Source organism: Neofelis nebulosa, chromosome 4, assembly GCF_028018385.1.
Source record: "Neofelis nebulosa isolate mNeoNeb1 chromosome 4, mNeoNeb1.pri, whole genome shotgun sequence".
In the NCBI taxonomy this organism is placed as follows: Eukaryota; Metazoa; Chordata; class Mammalia; order Carnivora; family Felidae; genus Neofelis; species Neofelis nebulosa.
In genome coordinates, this window is record NC_080785.1 from 56,054,424 (window position 1) to 56,066,298 (window position 11,875).

The 11,875-nt window shown below is 44.9% G+C and overlaps 1 long non-coding RNA gene across 2 annotated transcripts; it reads right to left on the reverse strand.

The window, feature by feature from the left end:
* Positions 1–1,643: 1,643 nt before the first annotated feature.
* On the reverse strand, positions 1,644–11,182 carry LOC131509303 (uncharacterized). 2 transcript variants are annotated; one of them, XR_009260419.1, is made up of 4 exons: positions 10,651–11,182; positions 4,030–4,189; positions 3,044–3,080; positions 1,644–1,913 (listed from the first exon to the last, which is right to left on the reverse strand). It is a non-coding gene; the product is annotated as an uncharacterized LOC131509303 (long non-coding RNA). The 2 variants fall into 2 exon arrangements; XR_009260418.1 differs by having other exon boundaries at positions 1,644–2,842.
* Between the last annotated feature and the right edge of the window lie 693 nt (positions 11,183–11,875).

Consider the following 11,875-nt stretch of genomic DNA (forward strand, 5'->3'; position numbering starts at 1 on the left):
GACCAAAACGAAGGCAAATAAAGCAGGGAAGGAACATGACGGGAAACTGAGGGACGCAATATACAGTTTTATTTTTTGCACATTTGCACATTTTATTTTTTTAAATAAAGCTAGTGTGATGTAGCTGTTTGGGTTTGTTGTTGTTGTTGTTGTTGTTGTTGTTTTAATTAGGTCAAAAAGAACTTCACTTTTGGGAACTGTTGGAGGGAATCTTGACTGTTCCGGAAGCTGAGCGCTGTGGCCAAGCAGGGGAGAACTGGAGGGAGGTGAAGGCCCTCCCACCGCCCATCACAATGAGCTGTGAAGCGCAGTGCTCAAGGGTCAGCTGGGCTTGCTGGGGGTGCCCACCCTTCCTCCTCCAGACCACGTAGGTTGACCTTTGCCCTGAGGAACTATAAGCGATGAAATTGCGAGTGGAGCAGTGTAGTGTAGTGGAAAAAATCTCCTTCTTTCTCTATCTTCTCACTGTACCGGACTCAGGAAGGAACTTGGGTGGTAGTATCTATCTTTTGGGAGAGAATTTAGGATTAAATCATTAGTTTAGGATAAGTGCTCCTTTCTTTAGAAAATGGGATCCGCCAAAGCAGTGACTCTGGTTTAAACGGCTTACCAAGCACCTGGGGATCCCGTTATAAAGGCAGATTCCTGGCAATGTCTCCAGAGTTTTTCAAGTCTGTAGGTCATTTTTCCCGCTTCCCTGAGGAGCCTGACATAGGGATACTTCTCAAACTCAATTTTGAACCACATTGCCTTACAGAGGAGAGAGTAGCTCTAAGTCACTTTCTCCTTGATTGGATGAGTATCAAACTCCAGGTTTCCTAAGCATGCTCAGTCCTTGCTTGGGGAGAGAGAGAGAGAGAGAGAGAGAGAGAGTGTGTGTGTGTGTGTGTGTGTGTTTTGGGGGAGAAGGTGATGGCAGGGAAAAGAAAAGAAAAGGGAAAAGAGAACCTGAATCTAGACTCAATCTAAAAGGAGGAGGGAAAAGAATGTTGCCAACTGGGACTGCCCTGGCTCGGAGACCCAGCATCCGACAACAGTAAAGATGGGAATTCAGAGATCAGCAGCTTCCCTGAGGTTTATGCTGATTGATATGCTTCATTGTGTTCTAGAGATTAGAGAAATAAGAGAAATACAGCTTGATAATTAACGAACAGTCGGGAAACCTTGAAAACACATGGCAGGTAAGGAGATTTATCAAAAGCAGTCCTGACATGCCCATTTTTCAGAGTTCAGTGTTTCATCAGCAGAATGTAAAGTAGAGGAAAAAAATCCACTGTTTATTTTTATATTTCACATGCTTGGTTTAAATGAGAATACTTCATAACCGAGCTGTATCCACTTGGCCATGGGAACCTGTTCCCTGAAACAGCTCTAAGATACCAGAACACATTTTATTTCCCCCCCACCTAGTATTTCCCAGTTTACAGTCAACATAAAAGAATGTGATAATGCACTGAAGCAAGAGATTCAAATGAGCAACAATCCCAGGTAAAACATAAGAATAGATTTATTTTCTAATCGTCCTAATTTATTTTCTTTTAACTTTCTCTTCCCATCTTCATCAGAAACCCTCTACTTTTGCCTTCTTTTTATGAGAAATGCGCACACACACACACACACACACACACACACACACGCTCAGTTATACTCAGGTGTAAATGATAACGTTTCATGTATTAGTCTTGCAGAAGTTCGCTTTTGGACAGAATTCAAGAAGACTTGAATCAAGGGGCACCTGGGTGGCTCAGTCGGTTGAGTGTCCAACTTCGGATCAGGTCGTGATCTTGCACTTCATGAGTTCGAGCCCCACGTTGGTCTCTGTGCTGACAGCTCAGAGCCTGGAACCTCCTTTGGATTCTGTGTCTCCTACTCTGTGCTCCTCCCCAGCTTACACTCTGTGTCTGTCTCTCTGTCTAAAATAAATAAACATTTAAAAAAAGAAGAAGAAGAAGAAGACTTGAATCAAATGGAAAAAAGATACCAAGCATCATATGAAAAAGTCACTGATCTGGTGCGGGCAGTATTTTCTTGGGCCCTAAAATCACCTCCCTGTCTTCTCTCTCTAGTCAAGGGGCTTAATGATTTCAGCTCCCTGCTCACTGACTCCCTCTCTCAACTTATTTATAAAACACCACATCCCCGATAAGAGAAACTCTGAACTGCTTCCAGGGGACAGGTTTTCTTTACCACGGCTGTAGGAAAATGACAGTTGCACAAAATGAAACAAAGAGACCAATAAGTAAAGAAATATGACCAAGAAACTAAAGCTTGAATAGAGTTGCTAAATAATACCGAAAGGGAAAACTTTATACATTCCCAAAGCCATAATTGGGCAGGAAGGTTGAAGCCTTCATCATGTTAGACTACACAGGGTCACTTGTTGAGCCACAGTAGAATATTTTGTTCATAATGAAACCTTATTGGGTTTGGTTGCTGTAAGCTTTTCAGCTTCTAATTATGGTGTTTAGAAGACAATGGCGACAGCTTAAAATAATAAAGAATGCGGCTAAAACCAGTGAGATTGCCGCGGTGGTACAAAGAGAAGTGTTGGCTCTCTGTGTATAGTATACATTTAACCTGTCAGCAAACACAGAGCATTTTACAGGTAAAATGCAAAGGGATGCATTTAAGGAGCCATCACATGAATGATGAGTTTTTTCGTGCTGCTTTCAAAACGAGCTGCTTAAGTTATAATACTAGTTTAATATAAATTGGAGTTTATCCTTTTGAAACCACTTGCAATTTGCTTCTGTTAGGCCCCAGGTCATTATGATGCGAAGTTCAAGGTTCCTGGAACATAATGCGATTCAGGCCTGCGTTCTTGTGGCCATGTCCAATTCAGCTGAAAACGAGAATTATAGTGAGAGCATTTCCTGGTCTTTGACCCTTCCTGTGAGCTTTTTAAAAGCAGGGTTTATGCAGAACACTAACCTCATTCTCAGACATTCAGTTCCAACTAATGTTAGCTGTGTTAAAACTCTTAAGTAAATTGAAAACTGTTTAAAAATACCCCATTCCAAGTTTAAAAACAGTGGGCACTTACCTTCCGATTTCCTTCCTTAATATGCAAAAAGATTTGCCTTGCGAAACGGAATATATTTAAATGTTAAAAAGGGTCTCTCCTCTCTCTGCCACAAATGTAGTCAGGCAACACAAAGAACAGTTGTTTTAAAATCTCCAGATGTAGCTGACTAGGGAGAGATAACAACAATAGGAAAATAATCTAGAACGTGTGTGTCTTATATGTGAACCTCTGTTGCAAGGACTTCAAAATAAACTAATTTACATAATCTTAACAATAGCCCTGCCCTCCGGAAACCACCCCCCCCCATATTTTGTAGATGAGGAAACTGAGGAACAGAGAGGGTGAGTAACTTGCCCAAAGTCACACAGGCCAGCAAGTAGAGGAGGGAGATCCGCCCCCAGGAAGGCTGGCTCCTGAGTCCACCCCCCCTTTTTTTGTTTATTTATTTTTGAGAGAGAGAGAGAACAGGGGAGGGGCAGAAAAAAAGGGAGACACAGAACTCAAAGTGGGCTCCAGGCTCTGAGCTGTTAGTACAGAGCCCAATGCAGCGCTCAAACTCAGGAACTGTCAGATCAGGACCTGAGCCAAAGTCGGAGGCTTAACCGACTGAGCCACCCAGGTGCCCCCTGAGTCCATACTCTTAACCTCTGCCTCTCAGGACAATACCCGGATTCCTGGGGGTTGGTATGATATGCACAGAAAAGACCTTTGAAAACAAATTCCATGATCCATAGGTTTGGGGAAAGCACCCCCAAAATATAAGCAACGAATTCATGAAACAAGCAATAAGTCTAAGCCTTTTCTTTCTTATTTTTAAGTGTCATCCAGAGCTGAGCTCAGAATTCACAAGATTTGATTAAAATCTGTACACCTGGCCAGACTAGGACTTTTTCTCAAGACAATCACATTACCGTGAGGCTTTGAAGAAACCAAAGGACCAGTGTGTGAGTGCTCGCTTGGCGGGTCTTCCTTTGGGACAAAGGTGAAGAATAATAAGGACCTACCTACACAGCCACTGATGCTGGGTTCATCTGTTCTTCCCACGCTTTACCAAGCTGAGTGCATGATCTGGATGGAGTCATGTCCTTTGCAGGAGGTCATACACTGGTTGAAATCATCAGGAGATGATAGATCTGAATAGATTCAACTCTGTGTTCTAAAATACTGTCCAAAAAAAAAAAAAAAATCAATAAAAAGTAAAACCAGGGATCAAAACCAAAACACTGGTGGTACCTTCAAACCTTAGGTTCCTTAAACACCTGTCCTGAGGCTATGCAAAGAAGCTAACTGGTGTGAGTTATGTTTGTCAATCAATCAGTGCAGAGGATTTGCAAAGTGAGTGAAAATCCCCTGAGGCCTTAGAAGTTCCAGAACATCAAGACAATGAACAGATCCCCTGAAGCTTTCCATTGAGGAGCATCAAGAAGAACATTTTCTTCTCTAGCCAGTGCTGAGCTGAACCAAGTAACTCAAAGGACAGAGTCCCCAGGGGATACTCGAGGGTTCTGTGAGCCTAGAGAACAGATCCAAGAACATTATGAGCCTCACACAGAGCCACTAAAGCCTGGATTGCACCTAGGCTTAGAGATGGCACCAGCCACATCCCTCGGTCACCACTTTTTTTTGGGCTGCTCTGCAGAAAAGCAGATGGGAGCCAAAAGGTCTTGGTGCCAGAGTATTAATGTCCCAAGAATCTGTCCATCTCCTGCTACCTCCCGCAGCACTGCTGTCACGAAAGCACTGCAAAGGCAGGTAGTGGGGCTGGGAAGAACGGGTTTGGGGAGGGGAAAGGTAAACAATCAAGGAAATAGAAATAAATGGTGGAAAGTCAACTCATAAAGAGTAAGTCTCAGGAGAGACATTTTAGGAAGAGCGACATCTGCACCCCTAACTCACTTATGTTCTCATAAGAGCCTCGGGCCAAGAGTCAGAGAACTTAGATCCTGTCCCAGGTCCAGTACTGCAATGTGTGACCCCGAGAAAGTCACTTCGCTTTTCTGAGCCTCTGTTTGTGGTGAACACCATGACGAGATCATGTAGCAGCATTTTTAAGTGATGGCATAGTTTACGAACATAAGTGTCTGAGGTCAGGTTCTGGGAGATAGATTTTGAATGAAAGATTACGAGCAGTAAGTGGATTTGGAGAGCGTCGGGGCAATACCTTTGGGAATGTAAACAAGGCAGGACCCTGCAGTGGAGGACATGAACTGTGGTGCAGGTGTGAGAAAGACCTCTGCTAGCCCCATGTGCTGTGCAGCCGGGAGGCCCCTCAGCAGCCCCGCACTGAGGTGAGGGGCCTCGTGGGAGGGGTGAAGAAGGTAGGTAATCTGGGGACACAGGACAGCTGTGATGTTAGGAGCTTAACCTAATCCTAACCCCTGACCTTCAAGGCTACAGCCCACCCTCCCTCCTCCCCCAACTCTCCTCTGACTGAAAGTACCCTCTGTCTGCCCAAATTCAAATCTGACTCCTCCCCTTCGTGGCTGTCACTCCCCCTCCCTCACCCAGGTTTTATCCTCTCCCCCCTGCCCCACACCCTACAACTACTCCCTGCCTCCCTCCTCCTCTTCGCCCAAGGGTGTAGGAAGAGGAAAAAAGGAAATAGAACCACACCCTTTGTCATTATAAAAAGAGCTACCCCAAGTGAAGGGAATAGCAGTTTTTATCCCCCGCAAATCACCCAGACTTTTGGATGCAGGCTGCCCACAGGGAGGGAGCCTAACCTTGACAGAGGTCTTTCTCTTAAGCTGAGGACAAACATTATTAGAGAGGGACTCAGCCGATAGCTGTCAGCAGGCAATACTTGGATGACTGTCTGGGTCATGAGAGAGGTGGGGGTCCTCTGTGAGCATCACTTCCTCTAAGAACAGTTCACACTGGGGAAGATTACAGCATTGCAACCACCTAGCGCCCGTGAAGAAGAGGCTTTTAAATCTCCCATCTTGTATATGACCTTACTCTACCCTCCAAGGCCTCAGTTTCCCTGTCTGTACAATAGGTTGCTGTGAGCCATCACGTGCCTTTCTAAGTCTTGTGAGTAGCCCACTGTCTACACTACATCTTAGAACAGTATCTACCCAAAAGACATCTACTGGGGAAAAGTGAGAACTTTTCTCTCCCTCCACTTTAAGTTGTTGCTTATGTGTGTCCTTGGGAAGTAGGAGAGAAATGACAGCTAATGGAAAGGTTTACGATTATTTAAAAGGAATGCGGTTGGGAGGGTCAGGGTAAGAACTTCAGAATTTAGGAATTCTGAGGTTGTGTCGGCAGCCATTTTACTCCAGAAAAAAAAAATTAAATACATCAAATTTTCAGTAATCTTTTAAGAACCGGGGCTTTTCATTTTGAACATTTAGAAAACATATGCAAAACAAACAAGCCCATTATAACAAACCTCATTTTCCTTCCTTCCAAGTGGAGGTCAAATTCTCCACATTTGAGTCTGTGGCTATCTGAACACCTGTGTCTTGCACTTCTAGGCAAAATGGCTGCCCAGAAACTCCTCCCTTTTTGGGGAAGGAATTTCTGAAAGTACCAGTCATGGCACTTCAGCAATATCGTGCTTATTGTGTTACAGTTGAACTTGGGTCACCGGCCAGCCGTAGGTGTCTTTCAAGTTCTCAAGCGGAAACTCACTTCATGTGAGCTTGCATCAGACACAGCCTAGCAGTAGGGAAATTTACTAAGAGGCATATCGCAGAGGACTGGGTGGGGGGGATTAGGAAACAGTTTCCCGGGGAAAGGGGAATGAGCACAGCGGAAGGGGCCATGGTTCGGGGTAATCATGAAGCAGAGCCCCGAGAAACGCAATTACCCCATTTTAACCAGCTTGTCTCTATCCTGCAGCTCATTTTAGAATAACAGCAAGATGGCTGCTTGCATAATCCAGGATAGATGTGGCCCACCCCATTCGGGAAACTCTGCCCGCCCCCGCTCCCAGCAATCCCGCTCCTAAGACAGCACTGACACTACGGGACTGAGCAAAAAACAGGATACAAAATAAGAGGTGAGAAACGAGAAAAATGAAAAAAAAAAAAAAAACCAAGCTCCTGGAGATACAGATGGATAGGTTAATCCCCCGGTGATGACAGAGGGCTCGTAGAGACCCTACCGCAATGGAGCAGAGCGTACTGAGAACAGGACCAAGTCCTACATGAGGGGTCTGAACCTCGCCAGAGCAGGCTTTTCCACCGACAGCAACAGACATCTGAACATTGCTTGATGCCTGCTTTACAGCGTCTTCATTTCTGATGGGGCCTGGTAATCTGTGAGAAATGAACTTCAATTGCTTTTTCTGCGAGTGCTAAAAAGTTACTTTTACATCACTGGAGGGCCCTGGCAAAGCACATGTCAAGGACCTGTGGGTCAGTGGGACTGAAATAGCGGCTATGAAATGAACACTTGATACTGTATATAAATTGAATGATCAGCTGGGTGATTTTAGAACTACCTGGGTGGAATTTATGTGTCTTCTGGATGAGATGATGGTTCTAGGCCAGTGGGAGTACCTCTGACACACAGTACAGTAATCAGTGCAAGGTGGGAGGAGAGCAGGGCGGGAAGAGGTGGGTGAGTGGCTTGACCTTGACCTTGTTCGTTTTCACCCCTCTCTTCTGACTGGTCTTTCACATGAATGCAGAAACTGCCAGAGCACTTGCTTCCTTGCTATGTGCCGAGCTCAGGAGATGGCTCAACATTCGCTGTCTGGGATGGTCAAGTACTTCTTGACATTCAGGTCCCTGACAGACTGGGAGATTCTCAGGGTGAGTTTGTCAATTCACAGATTTTACTTGGAAAAGCAAATCATTACAGATGATGATTAAGAAGAAAGTTCCTAATATTCACATATTCAACTCGTTTAATTTATATCATCAGTTTTCAGACAAAGAGAAAGATGGAAGAAAAGAGCCAACAGACACGGAGGCACAAGCCCAGTGGGAGAGACTGAGGTGAACACACACTCAGAAGAGGGGAGAGAGATGAGGGAGAGAGGGAGGAGGGTATGAGGGAAGAAGGGAAGGAAGGAGAGCCAATAACAATATCAAGGGCAGAGGGAAGAAGAGAGAAAGAAATGGAGAGACACAGATAAAGGGAGACAGACAGGAGGAGAAGGAGGGAAAGAAAGCTAATCAATCCAGCAAGAGGAAACAGCAGAGAGACAAACAGGGGCTTAAGGAGCTGAAATTCGTGTGTTATTCAAGACTCAAACTTTCCTGTTAAAACACTCCTAACTTCCTTTCCATCCTAATTATCTTTTCTTACTCTTTTCTAATCAGTGTTCATTTGTCTTTTGGTGAGAATAACAATTGTTGGTTTTTAAGTTACAAACACCAATTTAGGACAACACACAAGTGAAATCACAGTAAGGTTGGGGAAAAAAAAAGTTGTTTTTAAGGTACCATTGCAGAAAAATGGAAAGAGAAGAGAAAACGGAGGACAAGGAAATCTCACCGGCTTAGTCCTCATGCCTTTGAGATGGCCCAGAGATGAGGAATCGGACTTCTCCCAGAAGGTTTAGATGTTTGTAAATAACCTCAGCATTCAAATTTAGGCTCTGCAAACACCTTTGCTTCACTTGACAGTAACCCCCTACTGGGTCAAGAGTGGAAATGGGGGGAAAAGCTAATTAGGGAGGAGGAGGAGCCAAAATTAACTCCAACTATGCAGATTCAAAGTATCCACAGCCCAGAGTGAGAAAGAGTTTTTATAAAGAATCTTCTCATTTCTGAGTCAGATGTATGCGTTTCACCTACGTTATGTCACCTTAACCCCTACATTACCATGTGGTCCTGGGATCTCCTTTTAGCTCATCAGAAAAGGTTAAGACACAGAGATGTGTATCCCGACCGGTTGCCATCCTTGACCCCACCCTACCATGCAGGATGGGCTCCAAGCTCACTCACTTATCAAGTCATGTAGCAAAAAGAATGTTTGAACAAAGCATATATAATCTTTACTTTAGCCTTGGACACTTAATTCCATGCATCAGAGAATAAATTACTGAAGCATATTAATAAGTTGCTAACTTCCAAGTACAGGTAAGAGATTAAAAGACAAGTTCGAAAGGGGTCTATTCTACTTTGGCAGGGGGAGATTCTCAGGCATACCTCACTAGATGACCCAGAAAAGGACTCCAAAAGCTAAATTTCAAAAAAAGCTTCAGACTATTGGGAAATATTTGTGCTGCCTCAAATTGGCACAGGCAAACAGGCATTTGCTGGCATAAAGCTGGCACTCATGCTCATAATTACTTCATTTGCATGAAATAAAAATATTTCATTGCACCATGGTACCAGTCACAGGCAAAAGTTGTGGATCTCCAAGAGAAGACTCAGGCTCATATACACTGAACTCAAATTTGAGCTTTTCTATTTTACACAAATAGCAAATTCAAATCTCCTGGATGACAGAGTTAGATACATTCCCCAGATATATATTCTTTTTTTCCAAAGGAAGAATACAGATCAAGACATTGGGTTGTATGGACAGGCTACTGTGATTCACTTCACTAGAATCGGCATTAGAGAGGAAATCAGTCCATTGGTTGATTTTTCATGTTCTATTGCATCACATTCCCTTAGGTTTAACATCAAATACATCAGCAGCAATAGCAATGCTTAGGTGGCAATTTTCCCCTTGGGCATTCACTTAAGGTGACTATTCCGAGCTCTTAACAGGGAAAATAAGATGCTTTTCACAAGGGGCTATGGCAGTATGCAAATTCTGAGCAGGTGAAAGACCAAGATTATGAAGAATTTTTTTAATGATATTTATTTTTTTGAGAAAGAGAGACACAGCGTGAGTGGGGGAGGGGCAAAGAGAGAGGGAGACACTGAATCTGAAGCAGGCTCCAGGCTCTGAACCATCAACACAGAGCCCCACGCAGGGCTGGAACTCACTAACCCTGAGATCATGACCTGAGCCAAAGTCAGAAACTCAAACGAATAAGCCACTCAGGCGCCCCAAGACTATGAAAAAATTTAAACCTGAAGTGCTAGGTCTCTGGATGTCAAAGAGATGGAACCCAATGCTAAAGACAGTTCTTCCAACTGCCATATAAGTGCAATTCATATGTCTTTAAGAAAACACGCAGAGACCGGATTTATAAACACATCAATGGGGGCTGGCTGGCATTTTAAAGTTTTCTAGCGGAGAAAGACCTATTTTGGCCCAGGATAACCATGCCCAGTAATTTCCTCGTGTCTACTTGAAGTCCCGTGTGCCAACCGAAAGGGGACGAAACGTGGCATACTTTCACATTTTCATCTGGCTCTGATTCCAACTCAGAAACCTGCACTGGGGGTGCCGCCCTGCTCCTGGGTGCCTTCCAGTACAGTGGTCACGGTTGCAAAAAAGGAGGAAAAAAAGAAAAGCAAAAGAAAAAAAGAAATCATTGACCGTAAAAACAAAATCAGATCATCGGTTCCCACCAGGGCTGAAACGCAGGCGAGAGGGAAACTGCTCGGCGCCGTAGTTTGCTCTCCCGCAGGAGAGGCCCGCGTCTGATGATTTTCTCTGACGAGCCACGCAAAGCCGACCGCGGTCGGCCGGGCTGCCCTCCTCCCACCTCCCCAGCCCGCACGTAATGAACACACAACACGGACCGATCTCAGCGCTCTACATACCTTTCTCCGAGCACTTTTAACTTTTCCCATGTCCATTAGGCCTTACAGCCTAATCTTGCTCTGCCAATCGCTCCCATGGTGAGATCATTAAGTAAATTATTTTAAGATCAAACACCCTGCAGTGACAATAGCGTCCCATGTAAGGTAAATGCTTCAAAGGCCCCCCTTTCAAATTACAGCTCTCGGGACTTATTCATCACCTCTCCGTAGGGCTTGCCCCGCCATTACTTGGCTTTTTGCCGCAGGCGAAGGTAGCACTGCTAATTGGCCTCTGTAACAAAACTGACCTGTGGACAGGATAAAACTTGTTTGGAGCTTAGAGACAAAAATTATTCAAGGTTAAAAACACATGAATGCCCCAGCTACGTCACCAAAAAAAGGGAGTGAATGAATGTCTTCCCCTGCGGTTCTTAATGTGAAAGAATGCGCTCCCGGCGCGCCTGGGTCAGACAAAAAGCTCCTTCAGGTAGCTGGGCCAGGCCGGGGCCTCAGGGATCCTTTTCTCCTCCTCCCGGGTTTTCACTAGCTCCCCCAGCCCCCACCCTGCTCCGGGCCGTTCTCTGCTTTTTCAACTCTAAGACAAGGAGCTCCATCCATCCTTTGCTTTGGTTCTTCGGAACCCCTCCCCGGGAGGGCCTTTGATCTCCCGGGATACTGGCAGATGGAACAGTTTAACTGCTCCGTACAGGTGCAGAGAGTTGACTTGACAGGTTGGGGCTTTTATTTCTAGCACATTAGCCGGGCGCATACAAATGGGTTTTTGACAGACTCAAGCAGGTAAAATAGCACCGAGGTTCCCGCAAAAAGCGCGGTCACACCTGTCGGGACGGCACGATTTGAAAACGCTGCATAAATTAAAGACAGGTAAAACCTCGCCGTTCCCTGCTGAGCGTTTTTCTTTTTTTTTTTCTTTTTGATTTTAACGACTTGCGACGGCGGTATGTGGCGGGGTGAATCTCAAATGAGTAAACAAGGAATGAACTCCTTGATCTCCCCAGGCTCAGAAGAAGCAGGGCTCAGGCAGGGTGATTGCAAACCAGCTCTCCAGCGCTTGAGGCCGGTAACATTCCAGTGATACTCACTGACCGCTAGAGAAATGGAAAATAAATAAAGGCCCTTGCCATATTTCCCCTTTTGCTTCCTCTAAGGGTTACTGCCCTCCCTCCCACTTGATTATTCCCCATTCTTTCTCCCCAGGTGAAAGACTTGAGGAACAGATTGTACC